The 21708-nt window shown below is 41.8% G+C and overlaps 1 pseudogene; it reads right to left on the minus strand.

Annotated features, from left to right (window-relative positions):
- Positions 1-11930: 11930 nt before the first annotated feature.
- On the minus strand, positions 11931-13225 carry LOC130243809 (uncharacterized; annotated as a pseudogene).
- Positions 13226-21708: the final 8483 nt, after the last annotated feature.

Raw genomic sequence — 21708 nt, forward strand, 5'->3', positions numbered from 1 at the left:
TATATATATATATATATGTATATATATATATATGTATATATATATATATGTATATATATATATATGAGCTTAGAATAGGTGTTAAGTGGTTTATTGTTTTAGAAAAGAATATGGCATATTCTCAATCATATTTGTAAAGGAAACATTGGCCCTTTAGGTGTTTACATATATTTCAGTTTACGAGTTACACTTACAGATGTTTAAGAATGAAGCGTATTTGGCGAGCTGTCCGGGGAGAGGGCTCTGAGCTCTGGGAAGACACCCCAACTCGTGTTATTCCCTTTATCAGGGAATAGAGAGGAGTTGGGATTTGAGCAAAGTATCTAACCCGGCCCCAGAATGCTCCCCCGGGAATGTAATGCTCAAGAGGTGAGGTGTCGGGGTGGTCGAGGGATGCTAAAGTTGTGAGATACTGCAGGTAGGACAGCTTTGGAATATATATAGGTTTGGTCAAAAAACTGACTGGATAATAGAAAAATTGTTAATGACGTATTTAATGCTGAAACATCTGCGTGTGCTTGATTATTTGTGCATCTCCCATAGGAGCGGTCACTGCAATGGCGGTGGTGCATAATAAGGCAAGTGTCTCTTGTGGGGGCAATCACTGCGTTAGCAGCAGTGCGTGGTAAAGTATTAGTCTCCCGTAGGAGCGGACGCTACGCTAGCAGTGGTGCATAATAAGGTGTGTGTCTCCCATAGAAGCAGTGACTACGTTAACAGTGGTGCGTAGTAAGATGTGCGTCTTCCGTAAAAGCAGTTACTGTGCTGTCAGTAATGCATAATAAGTTGTGCGTCTCCTGTAGGAGAGGTCACTGCACTTGCAGTGGTGTGTAATAAGGTGTGCATCTCCCATAGGAGCAGTCACTGTGCTTGCAGTGGTGCATAATGTGTGCGTCTCCTGTCGGAGCGGTCACTGCACTTGCAGTGGGGCATAAGGTGTGCGTCTCTCGTAGGAGCCATCACTGCATTAGCAGTGGTGCATAGTAAGGTGTTCGTCTCCGGTAGGAGCGGTCACTGCGCTTGCAGTGGTGTGTAATAAGGTGTGCATCTCCCATAGGAGCGGTCACTGCGTTATCAGTGGTGCATAGTAAGGTATGCATCTCTGGAGGGAGCGGTCACTGCGCTTGCAGTGGTGTGTAATAAGGTGTGCGTCTCTCATAGGAGCGGTCACTATGTTCGCAGTGGTGCATAGTAAGGTGTACGTCTCCGGTAGGAGTGATCACTGTGCTTGCAGTGGTGTGTAATAAGGTGTGCGTCTCCCGTAGGAGCGATCACTGCGTTAGTAGTCGTGCATAGTAAGGTGTACGTCTCCGGTAGGAGTGATTGCTGCACTTGCAGAGGTGTGTAATAAGGTGTGCATCTCCCGTAGGATTCAATTCACCTTTATTTGTATAGCGCTTTTACAATGTAGATTGTGTCAAAGCAGCTTCACATAAAAGGTCATAGTAAATTGGAACAGTGTAGTTCAGTTTTTAGTGTTCAAGTTCAGTTCAGTTTAGCTCAGTTCAGTGTGGTTTAAAAATCACTACTGATAGTCCAAACACTGAAGAGCAAGTCCAACAGATCCTGAACCATGCAAGCCAGTGGCGACAGCGGAGAGGGAAGAAAAACATCACTAATTGGCGAAAGTGAAGAAAAAAAACCTTGAGAGAAACCAGACTCAGTTGGGCATGACCATTTTAATTTCTCCGCTGGCCAAACGTCTTGTGCAGAGCTGCAGTCTCAGCGGCGGAGGCTGGAAGCTGGCCTCAGCGAAGACTCGTCTGTCCCTGGAGCATCACAGGAATCAGTCTCATATTATCCACTCCTCCATGACCACCACAGTAGCTGCTCAGGATACGGCCTGGTCCAGGATATGGAAACCTTGGGATCATCTCGTCGTTGGTTTTGGATCGAATCTGTGACTCTGCATAGTCCGAGGGCCTCGGGAAGAGTATCCCCAGGTGGAAATGGAGAATAAAGAGAATAGTTAGCGTAGCTGCTGTTCAAAGTGTATATAAACAAGGTGCAGAAACCTGTGTGGAAACCCGCTAAGTGGTGCACTGAGTGTATGCTTTACTAAACAGATAGGTCTTCAATCTAGTTTTAAATTGGGAGTGTGTGTCTGAGCCTCGGACGTTATCAGGAAGGCTATTCCAGAGTTTAGGAGCTATAAATGAGAAGGCTCGACCTCCTTTACTCGACTTTGCTATTCTAGGTACTACCAGAAGCCCTGAGTTTTGAGATCTTAAAGAGCGAGTTGGATTGTAGCAAGACAGAAGGTTGGTTAGATAAACAGGAGCTAGATTATTTAAAGCTTTATATGTAAGAAGCAATATTTTAAATTCAATACGAAACTTAACAAGCAGCCAGTGTAAGGAGGATCGGGGTGATGTGATCAAATTTTCTAGACCTGGTAAGAACTCTGGCAGCTGCATTTTGTACTAATTGAAGTTTGTTAATAGAGGATGCTGGGCAGCCAGCAAACAGTGCATTACAGTAGTCCAGCCTAGAAGTCATAAAAGTATGGACTAGCTTTTCTGCATCTGAGATGGAGATCATACTTCGTAACTTAGCAATATTTCTCAGATGAAAGAAAGCCGTTTTTGTGACATGGGATATATGATTTTTAAAAGTTAAATTGCTGTCTAATATGACACCCAGATCTTTTATAGTAGAGCTAACGCTAACTTTGTATCCCTGTAATTGTAGGTCGAGTTGTGAGATCTGCTGTGTACAGGGTTTAGGCCCAATAAGTAATAATTTTGTTTTGTTTGAGTTTAAGAGAAGATAATTGTTGGTCATCCAGTCTTTAACATCTTTAATACACTTAGTTAGCTTGGACAGGTTTAGACATCTCATCAGGTTTAGTTGAAATATATAATAATTGAGTATCATCTGCATAGCAGTGAAAGATGATCCCATGTCTTCTAATAATGTCTCCCAGGGGTAGCATGTATATTGTAAACAGCAAAGGGCCTAAAACTGATTCCTTGAGGCACCCCGTATTTTACTTAGGCTGATTTGTGAAGGCTGTCCATTAATATTCACAAACTGGTACCAGTCAGCTAAGTATGACTTAAACCATAGTAGAGCCTGTCCCTGGACACCTGTAGACTTTAAGCGATCAATGAGGATACCGTGGCCAATGGTGTCAAATGCCGCACTTAGATCGAGTAAAACTAATAGCGAGATGCACCCTTGGTCAGCAGCTAAGAGTAAATCGTTGGTTATTTTCACTAATGCAGTTTCTGTACTGTGATGAACTCTGAAACCTGACTGAAACACTTCAAAAACATTGTTCATCTGCAGAAAGGAGCATAATTGAGCAGAAACAACTTTTTCTAGTATTTTAGACATAAATGGAAGATTTGAAATAGGCCCATAATTAGCTACGTTGCTGGGGTCCAGTTGTGGTTTCTTAATAATAGGCTTAATAACAGCTAGCTTTTAAGGATTTGGAACATGGCCTAAAGATAAAGAATAACATGTCGAGTTGATAACATTAAGAAGAGGTTCTCCTATAACAGGTAGCAATTCTTTCAGTAATTTAGTTGGAATTGAGTCTAACATACACGTAGCTGGTTTAGAACTATTTATAATTTTATCTAGCTTTTCCTGTTCTATGATTTTGAAGCACTGTAGGTTATTTTGATTCGGTGGGATGTTAACTGGATCTGAAGTATAAGGCGGTGCAGAAAGTTTAATATCTCCTATTTTCTGTCTAAAGCCTTCTATTTTATCACTGAAAAAATTCATGAAGTCATCACTACTAATTTGAGGTGGAACATTATGTTCCAAAGATGACAGATTATTTGTTAGTTTAGCAATGGTGTTAAATAAGAATCTAGGATTGTTATGCTTATTTTCTATCAGTTTGCGGAGGTGCTCAGCCCTGGCAGATTTTAGAGCCCTCCTATAGCTGGACATACTGTCTTTGTACGCAATTCTAAAAACTTCTAAATTAGTTTTTTTCCATTTATGTTCCAGGGCACGGGTTGCTGTTTTGAGAGCGCGGGTATGACTATTATACCATGGGGTAGTTTTAATTTATTTAAGTTTGATGGGTGCCACAGGATTTAGAGTGCTAGTAAAGATGGCATCCATGCTGCTGGTTACTACATCAAGGTCATTTGCGTTTGCGGGTGCATTTCGAAATAGAGAAAGATCAGGTTAGTTATTTATAAATTCATCTTTGGTGGATGGAACAATAGTTCTACTAGGGCGATATATCGAAGAGGATCTGCTTATTTCATGTAAACACAGCTTATATAGTAAGAGGTAGTGGTCTGTAATATCATCACTTTGTGGTATAATGTCTACATCAATTCCATATAACAGAATTAGATGTAGTGTATGCTTTAAGCGATGGGTTGGACCAATAACGTTTTGCTTTATCCCTAGTGAATGTAGTAGATCCATAAACGCGAGCCCTAATGTGTCGTTAGCATCATCTATGTGAATGTTAAAGTCTCCTACATTTAGTATTTTATCAGTTTTAACTAGTAAGTCAGAGATAAAATCAGAAAACTCTTTTAGAAAATTGACATAGGGTCCTGGGGGTCTATATATGGTGATTAGAGCGAGAGATAACATAGGTTTTTGCATAGTGTCCGGAAGCATAACATTAAGCGCTAATAATTCAAAGGAGTTAAACATAAGTCAGTTTCTCTGATTAACATTAAGAATATCACTAAAGATTGATGCAAATCCACCACCACGGCCAGTTTGACGAGCCTCATGTTTATATAAGAATCCTGGAGGAGTCCTGGAGGGATCATTTAAACTAATATAGTCATTGTGTTTCAGCCAGGTTTTAGTGAGACAGAGTGCATTAAGATTATCTGTTATAATTTCATTTATGATAAGTGCTTTAGGTGCTAGTGACCTGATGTTTAGGAGACCAAGTTTTATGAAATTTGTATTTTCACTTTTTAGTGGTTTTCTGGTTTAATTCTTAATAGATTATTTCTGGAGCACACAGTACGTTTATTTCTGGATCTAATAATACGAGGAATAGACACAGTCTCTATGGGTTAGCCAGGTATGCATTACTGTTATTTGTGTAGGACGAATAGGAGTCTGTATGGCTAAATTGTGAATTTTGTGAATTTTTACTTACTAGTCAGATAGAGCGAAGTATTCTGGAGATGTTGTCCGACAGGAATTCAGCTCCAGCTCGACTGGGGTGCAGCCCATCAGCGCGAAAAAGCTTAGGATGCTCACAGAAAAGATTCCAGTTATTAGCAAAGAGCAATTTCTGTTCATCACACCATGTTAATAGCCTACTGAATGTTAATAGTACTGAATCTTTCATTTCCTCTGTGGTAGGTAGGAAGTGGTCCAGAAACGATGATCTGCGTGGCGGGCGAGGTGCGTCGAACCGTCTCGATCAGGCTCCTGAAGTGCTTCTTCAGGATCTCCGTCTGCCGGAGCCCGGTGTCGTTCGTCCCCACGTGGAGGACGACGCCACCGAGGCTCTCGGCAGCACTCAGGATAGTAGGTATCTGTGCAGAAATATTCTTAACTCGGGCACCAGGGAAGCAGAAAGTGTGTACTTTGTTACCTTTGGAGGAAGCGGACCAGATGTGGCGCACGATTGAATCGCCGATGATGGCCACATCGTGGCCCATGTCTCGCAGAGAGGGGCGAAGCGGTTCTCCGTGGGGATCTTGAACACCGGAGGAGGAGACGTTCTGCCCCGTGACCCATGGTAGCCGGGTGTCTGGTGCGCTGGGCCTGGACAGAGAAACACGCGGGGTTGAGGAAGACGGAGTATCGTGATTGTACTGTACACTTACCGCAGACGAGCGAATTACGGGTTCGAGCAAAGCCTGGAGCCGCGCTCGCTTCATCTCGAGGGAGTGAATCTGGGACTCCACTGCTTCCAGCTCCAGCTCCAACGCCTCCATCGATGCTTCTCCTGCACTCAAGGACAGACACGCAAGCGACATTGTACAAGGTGAAGAGCAAAGCCAGTAAGTGAGAAAATAAGTGAATGAAAGAGGTCGGTAGCTTTAGCTGACCAGCGGTGCTAGCAGGCTAAAGCTACAAACAACAGGCGGACGCTCGAGAGACAGAAGGTTTGAAAGTAGATTTGTTTGTATAAGTGTGTTAAGAGATTGTTCACCCTAAGTAGGAGAGACAAATATTTAGCGAATGAGGAGATATTTTATGATAAAAATGTAAATTGCGAGTCTAAACTCCAAACACATGCAACAAGGCTACCGAGGCTACCATCCAGTGACAGTGACGTCACTTGAGCATGTGCATAATTAACCTAGTTTAATTAACCATAGGAGCGGTCACTGCGTTAGCAGCGGTGCATAGTAAGGTGGACGTCTCCGGTACGTGTGATCACTCCGCTTGCAGTGGTGTGTAATAAGGTGTGTGTCTCCGGTAGGAGCGGTCACTGCGCTTGCAGTGGTGCATAAGGTGTGCGTCTCCCATAGGAGCGGTCACTTCGCTTGCAGTGGTGCATAAGGAGTGCGTCTCCCGTAGGAGCGGTCACTGCGCTTGCAGTGGTGCATAAGGTGTGCGTCTCCCGTAGGAGCGGTCTCTGCACTTGCAGTGGTGCATAAGGTGTGCGTCTCCCGTAGGAGCGGTCACTGCTCTTGCAGTGGTGCATAAGGAGTGCGTCTACATTTACATTTAGTCATTTAGCAGACGCTTTTATCCAAAGCGACTTACAAATGGGGACAAGGAAGCAATTTACACAACTATAAGAGCAGCAGTGAGCAAGTGCTATAGACAAGTTTCAGGTGTGTAAAGTCTAAGAAGCAAAGCATTAGTAATTTTTATTTATTTTTTTTTTGAGAGAGAGAGAGAGAGAGAGAGGGCACAGTTAGTGGTATAGCCAGAGAGGCAGTTGCAGATTAGGAAGGAAAGTGGAGACTAAACAGTTGCGTTTTTAGTCGTTTCTTGAAGACAGCAAGTTACTCTGCTGTTCTGATGTAGTTAGGGAGCTCATTCCACCAACTGGGCAGATTGAATGTGAGAGTTCGGGAAAGTGATTACTTCCCTCTTTGGGATGGAACAACGAGGCGACGTTCATTCACAGAACGCAAGTTTCTGGAGGGCACATATATCTGCAGAAGTGAGAGCAGACACGAAGGAGCACAGCTAGAGGTCACTTTGTAAGCAAACATCAGAGCTTTGAATTTGATGCGGGCAGCAACTGGCAGCCAGTGCAAACGGGTGAGTAGCGGAGTGACACGTGCTCTTTTGGGTTCATCAAAGACCACTCGTGCTGCTGCGTTCTGAAGCAGCTGAAGAGGTTTGATAGAACTAGCTGGTAGCCCGGCTAGCAGAGAGTTGCAATAGTCCAGTTTGGAGAGGACAAGAGCTTGAACAATGAGTTGAGCTGTATGTTCAGATAGGAAGGGTCGGACCTTCCTGATGTTGTAGAGTGCGAATCTGCAAGATCGAGCAGTTCTAGAAATGTGGTCAGAGAAGTTCAGTTGGTCATCAATCGTTACTCCAAGGCTTTTTACCATTTTGGATGCAGTGATGGTTGCTCCATCCATCTGGATTGAAAAGTTATGGTGAAGAGTCGGGTTGGCAGAAACTTCAAGCATTTCCGTTTTCGTGAGGTTAAGCTGGAGATGATGATCTTTCATCCAATGTGAAATGTCTGACAGGCAGGCTGAAATGCGAGCTGGAACCGAGGGATCATCAGGGTGAAAAGAGAGGTATAGCTGGGTGTCATCAGCATAGCAGTGGTAGGAAAAACCATGTTTCTGGATGACTGTTCCTAAAGATGCCGTGTAGATGGAGAAGAGAAGTGGCCCAAGAACAGAGCCCTGAGGTACCCCAGTGTTTAGATGCTGTAGGTTGGACACCTCTCCCCTCCACGACACCCTGAATGACCTGTCCGAGAGGTAGGAACTGAACCATTGAATAACAGTGCCTGCGACGCCCAGTGACTCAAGCGTAGATAGCAGGATCTGGTGGTTTACAGTGTCAAAAGCAGCTGATAAATCCAGCAAGATGAGGACAGATGATTTAGAGTCTGCTTTAGCCAGTCTGAGATCCTCCACGACCGAGAGCAGGGCAGTCTCAGTTGAGTGGCCTTTCTTAAAGCCAGATTGCTTGTTGTCCATGAGGTTGTTTTGAGTAAGAAAGTCTAGGACTTGATTGAACACTACTTTCTCCAAAATCTTGGCCATGAATGGAAGAAGGGATACCGGTCGGTAGTTTTCAAGTAGCGTTTGATCCAGGTTGGGTTTCTTTAGCAGTGGGGTTACCCTAGCCTGCTTAAATGAAGTAGGGAATAGACCAGAGTCAAGAGATGTGTTAATTATGTGAGTCAGTGTTGGTATGACTGCAGGAGAAATGGCTTGCAGGAGATGAGAGGGAATGGGATCAAGCGGACAGGTGGTTGCATGGCTTGATAGCACGAGATTGGACACCTCAGACTCAGAGAGCTGGGAAAAAGAGGTGAGTGTGTGTGGTGTTGGTGGTGTATCTTGCGTGTTTGTTGTAGGTGCAGAAAATTGAGCACTGATTTTTGCAGTTTTGGTGCAAAAGAATGTAGCAAAGTCATCAGTAGTGAGTGTGGAGGATGCGGGTGGAGGAGGAGGATAGAGGAGGGAGGAAAATGTTTTAAAAAGTAAGCGAGGATTGGTGGCACTGTTGACTTTCTGACGGAAGTATGTCTGCTTTGCAGAAGTAACCTCAGTCGAGAAAGAAGACAGAAGAGTTTGGTATGTTATGAGCTGTTCAGGATTTTTAGTTTTCCGCCAACTTCTCTCAGCAGCCCGAAGTTTTGAGCGATGCTCACAGAGAACATCAGAGAGCCAGGGTGCAGGAGGACTGGCCCGGGTTGGTCTGGATGTAAGAGGGCATAGTCTGTCTAGACATGATGTTAGCGTGGAGCAGAGTGTATCAGTGGCACTGTTCGTATCAAGTGCAGAGAGTTTGCAAGATGGAGGAAGAGAGTTAGAAACAATGGTGGATAGTCTATTGGGTGAGAGAGAGCGTAGGTTTCTGCGAAAGGCAACTAGAGTTGGAGTGTGTGGCGGCTCAGGAGTAATGTGGATGTTGAGAGAGAGAAGGAAATGATCCGATGTTTGTAGTGGAGTTACTAGTGTTTGATCAGCGAGGCAATGTAGAGTGTAAATAAGGTCTAGTTGATTACCTGATTTGTGAGTAGCAGAAGTAGGTGCTCGTTTGAGGTCGAAAGATGCAAGCAGAGTCTGGGAGTCAGCAGCTTAAGGTCTTTCAATGTGGATGTTGAAGTCACCTAGCACCAACAAGGGAGTGTCATAATCAGAAAAAGATGAGAGAAGAACATCCAGTTCATCTAAGAAGTGACCTAATGTACCCGGTGGGCGGTAGATGACAACCATATTTATGCGGAATGGGTGGATAATGGTGACCGCATGGAATTCAAAAGAGCTCATTTTTGGCAGGGACGGTCTCTGAGTGAATTTCCATTCTTTGGAAATCAGTAGTCCAGTCCCACCCCCTCTCCCTGTCTGACGAGGAGTGTGGGAAAGAGAGAAATTAGTAGAAAGAGCTGCATGTGTAGCAGTGTCCTCCGGTCTCAACCAGGTTTCAGTTAGAGCCATGAGACTAAAGTCAGAATGAGTGGCTATGGAGGTAATAAAATCTGCTTTGTTAACAGCAGATTGACAATTCCAGAGGCCCACAGAGAGAGAGAGTTGTGAAATAGAGGATACATGAATTGATCGAAGGTTGTGAGGGTTGCGCCTGCAGCATACCTCCCGTGCTTTGCGAGTGTTAGTAACAACAGGAATTAGTAAACACATGATAAAAGTGCAAGGAAAACAATAATGAGTGCAGAGATGACGTAAAACAATAAAGTAATAAAAAGTACTCAAGTGCTTTGTCGGTGTCTTTGCTCGGTGGGGTCGCGCAGGTAGAGTCGATGGTCTTTACACTTGTCGGTCTTCACACGAGGCGGGCTTCACACGAGGCTGCCGCGAGACTAGTCGCTTATATACACCCCCGAGCGCTTTGCTGATTGAGCTCAGCTGGACACGCCTCGAGAGTAAAAACACCCGAAATTGCAGCAGCGGGGGCGCGAAAAACCTCCGGCTCGGCACACAAGCTCTTACAGTAAACAAAGGAAACAGTGGCTAAAGCTTGCTAGTACTAAACACAGATAGCTGAAAACTATTTTAAATGTCCAACAACCAATACACAACCAGCTGAAACAAGTCTAAGTGTTCTCGAACCAAACACAGCAACTGAAAACAGGTCTAAATGTACTTACTCGGTGTTGCTCTCGATGCTAACGTGCTTCTCCTGCTAGCTAAACCTAATGTGTTCAAATATATAGTGTTTACCTGGCGTTTGGACACGCCTCCAAGTTAAAAAAGACCCGAAATTGCAGCAGCGGGGGCGCGAAAAACCTCCGGCTCGGCACACAAGCTCTTACAGTAAACAAAGGAAACAGTGGCTAAAGCTTGCTAGTACTAAACACAGATAGCTGAAAACTATTTTAAATGTCCAACAACCAATACACAACCAGCTGAAACAAGTCTAAGTGTTCTCGAACCAAACACAGCAACTGAAAACAGGTCTAAATGTACTTACTCGGTGTTGCTCTTGATGCTAACGTGCTTCTCCTCTACCGTAGGAGCGGTCACTGCGCTTGCAGTGGTGCATAAGATGTGCGTCTACCGTAGGAGCGGTCACTGCGTTAGCGTTGGTGCATAGTAAAGTGTGCGTCTCTGGTAGGAACAGTCACTGTGCTTGTAGTAGTGTGTGCGTCTCCTGTAGGAGCGGTCACTGCGTTAGCAGTGGTGCATAGTAAGGTGTGCGTCTCCGGTGGGAGCGGTCACTGCGTTAGCAGTGGTGCGTAATAAAGTGTGCAACTCCAGTGGGAGCGGACACTGTACTAGCATTATAAAGATATAGTATGAAATGTATGTTTCGAAGGAGGTGCGTTGTAAATTGTCAATGATGGAATGTGTTGTGTGATGTGGTGGGGTGGGCACTAGTGGATGTAAACTTTGGATCCTAGAGGGGTTGGTGAATAAGGGTTTGATGGGCTCTTCTCGTGTGAGAGCGGTCAGATTGAATGTAGCACTTAAAGGCCTCTGAGGACCAGCCTCCAAGTGTATCGAATGTCATACACGAATAGACCATTTTGTGCTGCGGTGGTGGCTGCGCCTATTCTAAAGGAATGGCTGGAGAAATTGTCGACTGGAAAGCCAGACTTAATTAGGACGCATTTATGATGCTTCTGGAATCAGAAACGAGTGACTGGGCGATTGCAATCGTTTGTAAAAAGAGGGTCTGATGGGGAAGTGGCTTGTGATTTGCTGATTTGTGAAAATGCTAGCAGTGTTTGGTATAGACAAATAGGTGATTGAAGATTAAAAATGTAAATGTAATGACATCTTTTTGCTTGATCAGTTTTGCTTTGTTTAATGAGAAAAGAAATGGTTTAGTTATCAAGTGTTACTAGATCGGATATGGTGGGATGAAGTAATGGTCAGTTCGGAACACCTTAAAAATCCGAAGAAGGCTAAAATAAACATAGCGTCGAGTGTACGCGCTGTGTAGATTGATTCATATCCTTTGCGAAAAGTGGATATGCATTTAATGAGTGTTTTCAGTGTTATAGGTTGTCGGGTGTCTTGACGTGTGGGGTGGATTCTTTGGATGCCTTTCGTGAGAGGGGCTGATTGAGAATTAGCTATGTGAGGTGCAGGGGAACCGTAAATGAGTTTGTGGAAAATTTGAATTCCACTCAAATAGCCTTTGAAGGAATTAACTTGAAGTTTTTTGATAATTGTGAGGTAAGATATGTAAGAAGAAATGGTGAGTAGGGAAAAATCAGGAAACAGTATGTTGTAACATGCGTGGAATGCTTTACAGCTTTTCCATGCTGTTAAATATGACTGGAGGGTTCTAGGTGCCACTGCTAGGAGGATAAAGTCGAGGAAGGCTCCAAGCAGGTTTTTTTGAAGGATGATCTATGGAATTATCAGCTCTGAATAAGGAGGTACTTGAATTGGAAACTGATCCGCCTCTGGTGCCAAATGTCTGAATTTCTGGAAGGCAAAACGAGAGAGAGAGTCAGCAATTAGATTTTTTTGACAGAGGAATGTGCTTTGCAGTTAAAATAAACTGGTCACATGCTGAGATCCAAGTTAGGCGTCTTAGCAGGGGAATTAATACTACCGAATCTGAACAGCCTTTATTTATGCAGTGAATGCTTGCTTCATTGTCGCAGTGAATTATAATGCAGGAAGTGGACCATTCTTTACCCCATAGGGATGCAGCGATGACTAGTGGATAAAGCTCGAATAGCGCCAAGGATTTTAGTGGTTGCGGCAGGTCTAACAGCTGGGGCGGCCAAGTGGACGTGAACCAGCATCCTTGATAATAACCTCCAAATCCGACTGACGGGGCAGCATCGGTGAATAAATTAATATCTGCTGGGGAGGATTATAAGTCGCTGTAAAAGAAGGAGAGACCGTTCCATTGTTTGAGGAATAATATCCTTAAACGGAGTTCATTTAGGCTGCCGTCGTCGATGGATATTTGATCCTCTAAACCGTGCACTGAGGACGCGAGAAATAAGAGGTGAGAAATAAATGAGCGGCTTTGGGGAATTATGCGCATTGCGAAATACAAATGGCCAAGAATTGATAATAGCTCGCGCTTAGAACAGGTGGAGCTGTCTAATAGGGTTGACCAGCTACCAGGATCGTTCGATCAATTTTCTATTTTGGTAGGGACGCTTGGAATTTATTGGAGTCTAATTTGATTCCCAAGAATTCGATTGAAGTGCTTGGACGGCTGTTTTTTCCTCAGCTAGGGGAATCTCGAGTTATGTCGACTTTAGCCATCCAAGCGCCGCGACCCAAGATTATGATTAGGGAAATAGCTTGGTCGATGTCATGATAGTTCATTGAGAACTCTTCTAGAGGGATGAGGCTGTTGATACTAGGAAACAGAGAGTTATGCCGGGAGGAAAGGTAGATTATTAGGCGTTTTTTATCAGAGAAAGTTTTTGGGTTACTGAAAATTGGCCGCAATCTATCTGGCGGTCTGCCGATGTGGGTGAAATGGGTGAGAGGAGAGAAAAAAGATCAACATCGGAACCTGACAGGATTTGGCTCCTGATGATGTTGGAGACAGGTGGAGGATCCAGAGCGAGGGCATTGGGTGGAACAGGTAGAGACGTGGCTATGGACAGAGAAAAAGACTTAGTGTGAGAAAGTGGCTGTGGAAAGTTAGAGGCTAGAGGCGTTTGGGGAGGCATGCTTGCGCTATTACCTAGGATCAAAGGTAAAAGGAAAAGAGAAGAGAGGAGGAGCTGCTGCCGTTATTGACATCAGCAGAGCCGGCCTCATGCTGGAGCTTGTGCCGGGGCCTGAGAAAATCTGGGGAAGAAGGGGAGAAATTAGTGGAGCTAAGGTTTGAGCTGGGAGTAGAGGCAGCCACACGCTCGAGTTGGTCGTGGGAACTTGAAAGGGATGGGGAAGCAGATTAGGAATTTGGGCCTGTGCTTCCTGTAGCGACCTTGCGCTTGAGTTGGAAGGAGGTGCGGCGGGCCAAGGATGGAGTTGGGGATGGGATTCTGGTGCCGCTAGTTGAGGCAAGCTCACGTTATACTGGCAGCTTGTGGGAGCGTGTGTAGAGCCGGCGTTGAGTCCAACTTCCAGGGATTGAGATCCAACGTCATCGGGACCCGGGGCTCGTCCCAGACTTGCTGAAGGCCTGCTGCTGCATTTGGGTCAGGAGGACTGGCTTGAATCTGGAAGTTGGTATGGAGAGCTTCGAACCTGGCTGGATTTCTTCGGGGCTTTGGACGGTGGAGTGATGGAAGGAAGAGGTGCCCTAGATTCCAGGGAGTTATATGTGGCCAGGAGATCTGCCTTGGTGGTTCGACACAGAACAGTGACGCCTGCGCTGGCCAATGCTTGGCGGAGGTCGGAGACGGTGTTTCATACCGGTGTTTCATCATAACGGACGTTTTACGTTACAACTAACGTGGTTCAAACGATGCATCTGCGACAAAGCCAGCCTGATCTCACGAGAAAACGTAAGTATTTTACGTTTTGTCAGTTTAGTGGCTAGTTCGTACGAATTCATACGAGTTCAGTCATACGAAATTGTACGATTTTTAAAAAGGAGGCGCGGCACCTAACCCTACCCCTAACCCAACCATCATTGGGGGATGAGCAAATCGTACAAAATTGTACGAATTAGATCGTACGAATTAGCCACTAAATCAAAAAGTTACGAATTGCCGTGAGATTGTGTTGGACAAATCAGCTACGGTTTTAGGAAACACTTGTCTCTACATCATTCTTTTCCCAAACGATGCATTATACTATGATAGTTCAGCCGCGAGTTATGCCGTTATTTTGGAAACAAACCCCTGGTTAGGTATTTCCTGGATGGATGAATAAATGATAAATAGATGTCCTTCCAAGAGGAAGGGGGTGGTGGTGGGCTTAGATTGTTAGATGTCTTCTCTGTGGCAGTTATTTAAACTGTACACTGTAAAATAGCCAGTGTTTTGCTGTAATAAAAGGAAACTGTATTTTACTGTAAAATGAGTAGGATTTGTATGAAATTGTGAAGTGCAAAAAATAAAATACAGTAATTTACTTTTATTTAGGCATTACAGGTTGTAACTATGTTAATATATGGTCAATTACTGTCACATCTACTCTAATGCTTTATATTGCATTTATCTGAAAGCAGAAAACAGTGATTTAGGCATTAACACACACACACACACACACACACAGCTTCTGTCTTATTCTAAACACACAGGCCTCGCCCCTTTAAGGGTGTCAGGTGTTTGATTTGTTTACTTTTGAGTGTGCTCCATTCTCTGTCTATAAGTTCAGATGCAGAGTGTGATGTGTTTTAAGCCTTAAATAAGAATCTACAGTTTGTAAATCAAATGTGTTCAAATATGTTTGAGGCTACATTGTTAGCTAGTTAGCATCTCCTCACAACTTCTTAGATTACTTTCATTTAAGTATTTGTATTAATTGGATAACTTGCCATTATGTACAGATGCAAACAGTGTAATGTGCCTTTCTGGCAGTGAAGCAGTTTTTATACATATTAAAATCCTTCAATTCTAATCTCCTCCATTAGGTAACGTGCACAGAAATCTTCACAGGGAAGCACAAGATGAATCTTACTGTAGAGCAGTCCACACGCACACCTCCACTGTCAGGTCACAGCTTGTGAAATTGTTGCTAAGAGTATTTCCACCTGTAAATTCATATCAGGGACAATAGAAAAGTTTGTTGTCTTGAGCTTTTTTAAGTAAATAAATAATAAAGATATTTGCATTCTTGGTGTTGCCGTCTGTATTTGTGTTTTTGTAATTATATTAAGATTGATGTGTGCGCTTTTGTTTTCTTGACAAACATGTTTCTAACCATATCTAGAGTACGTGTGTGTGTATATGAATGCGTTCTATATATATATATATATATATATATATATATATATATATAATCAATCAATGCCACACTAGATCTTATTCAAAGGTAAGTATTATATATGGATGAGACACATTTGAAGGCAAAATTATTCACCCTCTTGAAATTTTAATTCTTTTTAAAAAATATATCCAAAGTGATGTTTAATTTCTTAAAACTTTGTTTACTTTTCTTATAACCTGACTTGCCTAGTTTAACCTAGTTAAGCTTTTAAATTGCACTGAATATTAGTATACTGAAACATTTTTGTAGAGGCTCAATGAATTTGACTGGAAAACTTTGAACAAATCATTTTGTTATTATTGGATATGTGATGGGGCGCCGCAATGGCGCAGTAAGTGGTGCTGTCGCCTTACAGCAAGAAGGTTGCTGGTTCGAGCCTCGGCTGGGTCAGTTGGCATTTCTGTGTGGAGTTTGCATGTTCCGGTTTACAAAGACATGCGGTATAGGTGAATTGGGTATGCTAAAATTGTCCTTAGTGTATGTGTGTAAATGAGAGTGTATGTGTGTTCCCCAGTGATGGGTTGCAGCTGGAAGGGCATCCACTGCGTAAAACATATGCTGGATAAGTTGGGGGTTCATTCCGCTGTGGTGACCCCAGATTAATAAAGGGACTAAGCGTAAAAGAAGATGAATGAATAGATATGTGATTGTAATAAATGTTGCCAGTTCCTTTGAAAATTTTACACACAATACTCCATAATGACAAGAATAATTTATTAAAAACCAAAAAACCTGAAAAATCACATGTACAGAAGTATTCACAGCCTTTGCTCAATACTTTGTTGATGCACCTTTGGCAGCAATTACAGCCTCAAGTCTTTTTGAATATGATGCCACAACTTGGCACACCTGTCTTTGGGACTTTTTGCCCATTCCTCTTTGCAGTACCTCTCAAGATCTATCAGGTTAGATGGGAAGCGACGGTGTACAGCCATTTTCAGATCTCTCCAGAGATGTTCAATAAGATTTAGGTCTGGGCTCTGGCTGGGCCACTCAAAGACATTCACTGAGCTGTTGTGAAGCCACTCCATTAATATTTTGGTGGTGTGCTTTGGGTCATTGTACTGCTGGAAGATGAACCGTCACCCCAGTCTGAGGTCAAGAGCACTCTGAAGCAGGTTTTCATTCAGGATGTCTCAGAACATTGCTGCATTCATCTTTCCCTCTATCCTGACTAGTCTTCCAGTTCCTGCTGCTGAAAAACATCCCCACAGCATGATGCTGCCACCCCCTTCTTCACTGTAGAGATGGTATTAGCCTGGTGATGAGTGGTGCCTGGTTTTCTCCAAACGTAACGCCTGGCATTCACCCCAAAGAGTTCAATTTTAGTCTCATCAGACCAGAGAATTTTCTTTCTTATAGTCTGAGAGTCCTTCAGATGCCTTCCATCTGGCCACTCTACCATACAGGCCTGATTGGTGGATTGCTGCACAGATGGTTGTCCTTCTGTAATGTTCTCCTCTCTCCACAGAAGAACGCTGGAGCTCAGACAGAGTGACCATCGAGTTATTGATCACCTCCCTGACAAACGCCCTTCTCCCCTGATCACTCTGCTTAGATGGTCGGCCAGCTCTAGGAAAAGTCCTGGTGGTTCCAAACATCTTCCACTTATGGATGATGGAGGCCACTGTGCTCATTGGAACTTTCAGAGCAGCAGAAATTTTTCTGTAACCTTCCCCAACCTTGTGCCTCCAGACAGTCCTGCACAGATTAATTGTTCACCACAAAACTAACAATGTGAGCGAACAAAATCATAGTTCGTTTTGATTTCAGGTGTACTTTAAGATGCTGATGACCATTAAACACGTCATAGCAGTCTTGTGAAAGGTCCTATTTAAATAAAAATAAAATACAGCAAAATACGTGTTTTTATTGCACATTATTGGTACATAAACAATAAACATTGGATGATGTTTGAGAATAAAATAATTTTTAAAAGAATGAAAAATAAAATAATGTAAAAAAAATGGAATAAATGAATAAATAAATAAATAAAAAGTCTTTTTTATTGACCAATAACAAACATATAAAATCTGATCTTACACAAAAAGGCAATAATAGTAACAATGATAATAACTTAACAGATCAGGTTAAATAATATTATAAACACATATAAAACAATTAAAAAAGAAAAAAAATGTAAACAGAGATACATAAATAACACAAATACAGCAAAAGGAAAGACTCGTGTATCCGTGATATTTCCAAAATAATTATCATAATAATCCAAGAATCTCACTTCTCTTGTTTTTAACCAGTCTAAGAGGCTTAGTAAAAACATCAATTTCAATTTAAAAATGTGAAAAAGAAGGCTGTGAATTGGAGAATATTTGTTTGTGAATAAAATGTTTTCCATAAAATTAAAATAGTTAATAATGTAGTTCTCTGATATATCAGTTTTACCTTTATAGTAACAAATAATATCTTGTTGCTAAAGGCGCTGGAAGAAGCAATGTAACTACCTATATGGAGATATAAGCTATTCCAAAAGCAAAAAAATATGCGGGTTTTGTCTTCAGTTTTACAAAACGAGCATTAACCTGCATATATTTTGTCAAAGTATTATTCACTGGATATATTTTATAAAGAATTTTAAAATGAACCTCTTTTGTTTTATTGGGAATTCAGTACTTATGAGGTAATAGCCAGGCGTTTTTCCAGTATATTAGGTCAATAAAGGATGCCCAATAAAATCTGCCCTTAGGAACTTTATAACTTTTATTTTGGAAAAGTTGTCAAATATATTTATTATTACATTTTTTATCAAATGCTCTAATTCCATTTAAGTTTAGCTCTGGTTCTTCAATAACATTTTCATTAAAAGTTAAATGAGATTTTATAAGTTAAATTAGGCCTAAAGGAATCACTTTTGCACAGCATTAACTTCTTTAAAAGGTATAAATAAATAATAGTTTTTTATTTAAATTTTATTGCATAAGAAGAACAATAGCATATAAAAAATGAGGAATACAACTCTTACATTTTTTCACATCAAAGGAACAAATCAGTAAAGAATAAAAAACTAAACAAAAAAATAAATGGAAATTCCAGGGGATATATAAATTATAAAAAATTCACATAAGAAAAGGATTCCAAAATTGCATGCATCCTTATAGCTTTTTTATTTTTTGTGTCTTTTAGGGTTTCGATATAATGCTTAAGATCAATTTTAAACAAATAAATATTAGGCTTATTATTGGGCCATTTTTGTTTGTGTACATGGTACTTCCCATATACTTTCATTTATTAATAAACAGGTTTTGCTTTAAACTTTAGTTATTATTATTGTATATCAAAAAAAATTCTTTACGAGAAAACAGAATTTTTAATTTCGTAAGTTTAAATATAAGATAATCAACATCAAACCAAAACATTTGAGTATTCAAAAAACAGGTGTTTTATCGATTCCTCCTCTAATTCCAACACAATCTCACGGAAATTCGTAACTTTTTGATTTAGTGGCTAATTCGTATGAATTCGTTCAATCTAACTCATACAATATAGTATGATTTGCTCATCCCCCAATAACGGTTGGGTTTAGGGGTGGGGTTACATGCCACGCCTCCTTTTTAAAAATGTACAATTTCGTAAGACTGAACTCGTACAAATTCATACGAATTAGCCACTAAACTGACAAAACGTAAAATGCTAACGTTTTCCTCGTGAGATTAGGCTGTCTAATTCTCAAAATAAATAAATAAATTCACATTTATTCCATGTCTCTAAAAAATGTTTTAACAACTTGTTTCACTAGATAAATTAAATGTATTAGTTCTAAACAAATAATAGTCTTTTTATCAGTACTGCTGTGTGTGACGTAAGCGCTGAAGTTTATTTTGCATCCATAGTGGACGTAAAGAAAACCAGCAGAACGGCGGGAAGATGGCGCTCTGAATAGTTGTCTTTCCCAAGCTCTGCAACAAATTATTTTTTGAACGTAAGTGACGCTTATCAAGCCTTCTTTTGAAATTGTTATCTGTAGTTTGATGATGAATTTATTTGTCGAAGTCTCAAAAGAAAAGGAAAGATCTATTAGATCACACTGTTAGCAGTTCGACTACACCTACTATTATGATGTCTAACCAGCCTGATCTCACAAGAAAACGTAAGTATTTTACGTTTTGTCAGTTTAGTGGCTAATTCGTACGAGTTCAGTCATACGAAATTGTACGATTTTAAATAGTAGGCGTGGCACCTAACCCCACTAATAAACCCAACCGTCATTGGGGGATGAGCAAATCGTACTAAATTGTACGAATTAGATCATCCAAATTCATACGAATTAGCCACTAAATCAAAACGTAACGAATTTCCGTCGTGAGATTGTGTTGCGTCTAACCATGAAGGCATGAAATCTTCTGAAAGAAGCAATTTACTGAGGGATGTTTGTCATGATTATGACACCCATGTATCCCCCCCTTTACCCTCTGCTGTGGATGACTTTCCATCTTTACCCGTGACCCCAAGTAAGCCGCCATCCAGTAAACGTGGTAAATCAGACACATCTGGTGGAGATTTTATATCCACTCTCTCTGAACTGATTTCCTGATAAACAACAACGCTATGCGAATTGAAGGCCTGAAAAAGGATTTCGTTTGTACAGAGGTAAAAGACTTGAAGGTAAAGATAACTAACGCTTAGAAATGCATCGATGAGGAAAAGCATCATCGCAACAGGCTGGAGAACCGAATTCGGGAGCTGGAAGGATACCATAGAAGATGGAATCTTAAGTTGTACGGATTTCCGGAGAAAGCAGAACAAAATGTACAAGATGATGTGATTCGAATTTGTCAGGAAGTGCTACCTGATGGAAAATCTAAGCTCCCAGATGTAATCGATTCTGTTCATCGCTTGGGAAAACTGCACACTGATAAACCCAGGCCTGGTATTATTCAGTTTACCAGCAGAGTGCACCGTGACGCAATTTGGAGGGCAGCTAGAAATAACGCATACCTCCGTGATAGCAAGCTACGCTTTGCCAAAGACTTCTGTGAAGAAGACAGTGAGCGAAGGAAAAAGCTGTGACCTATAATCAAAAGTGCGAGAGATGCCGGGAAAAAAGCTTACTACGTAAGAGCTCGTGCTTTTGTTGAGGGCAAAGAAATCACACTTCCCATTTAATGGATTCTGAATTGTTGTTCGGCATCTGTTTTGAATACTTTGTCTCATCATGAGCAGGTTTAGCCATTTATGCAAATCTCACTGTTGGTCTTGTTCTTAGGATGTTATATGATAAGTCGACTCATTTATTACTGACATTTGTTTTAAGCTTTTAAATTAAGATCTATTGTTCTCACAGTTCTCTTAGATTTTTCTTTTAAATTTTTTTTTTAATTTTCTTTAAATGTCAGGGGTATGATTCAATTCAATTCACCTTTATTTGTATAGCGCTTTTACAATGTAGATTGTGTCAAAGCAGCTTCACATAAAAGGTCATAGTAAATTGGAAGAGTGTAGTTCAGTTTTTAGTGTTTAAGTTCAGTGTGGTTTAATAATCACTACTAAGAGTCCAAACACTGAAGAGCAAATCCAACGATGCGCAGCTCTACAGATCCCAAATCATGCAAGCCAGTGGCGACAGCGGAGAGGGAAAAAAAACTTCACTAATTGGCGAAAGTGAAGAAAAAAAACCTTGAGAGAAACCAGGCTCAGTTGGGCACGACCATTTTAATTTCTCCGCTGGCCAAACGTCTTGTGCAGAGCTGCAGTCTCAGCGGCGGAGGCTGGAAGCTGGCCTCAGCGAAGACTCGTCTGTCCCTGGAGCGTCACAGGAATCAGTCTCATGTTTTCCACTCCTCCATGACCACCACAGTAGCTGCTCAGGATACGCCCCGGTCCAGGATATGGAAACCTTGGTATCATCTTGTCGTTGGTCTTGGATCGAATCAGTGACTCTGCATAGTCTGAGGGCCTCGGGAAGAGTATCCCCAGGTGGAAATGGAGAATAAAGAGAATAATTAGCGTAGCTGCTGTTCATAGAGTGTATAAACAAGGTGCAGAAACCTGTGTGGAAGCCAGCTAAGTGGTGCACTGAGACAGTATGAGACAGTCTATAAAAAGAAAAGCCTTATTTTTATTTGCGAAACAATTAAAGCCTGATTTTTGTTTCTCCCAAGAATCCCACTCACAAGTTTTTGAGATCTCAGTGGGGTAATGACCTTTGGTTTTCTCACGGAACTGAACACTCGGCAGGAGTTACTACTCTAAGAAATGCATTTAAAGGGAATATTTTGCATTCGGACAGTGATTCAAATGGACATTTTTTGTGTAA

The sequence above is a fragment of the Danio aesculapii genome, chromosome 16 (assembly GCF_903798145.1).
Source record: "Danio aesculapii chromosome 16, fDanAes4.1, whole genome shotgun sequence".
Lineage (NCBI taxonomy): Eukaryota > Metazoa > Chordata > Actinopteri > Cypriniformes > Danionidae > Danio > Danio aesculapii.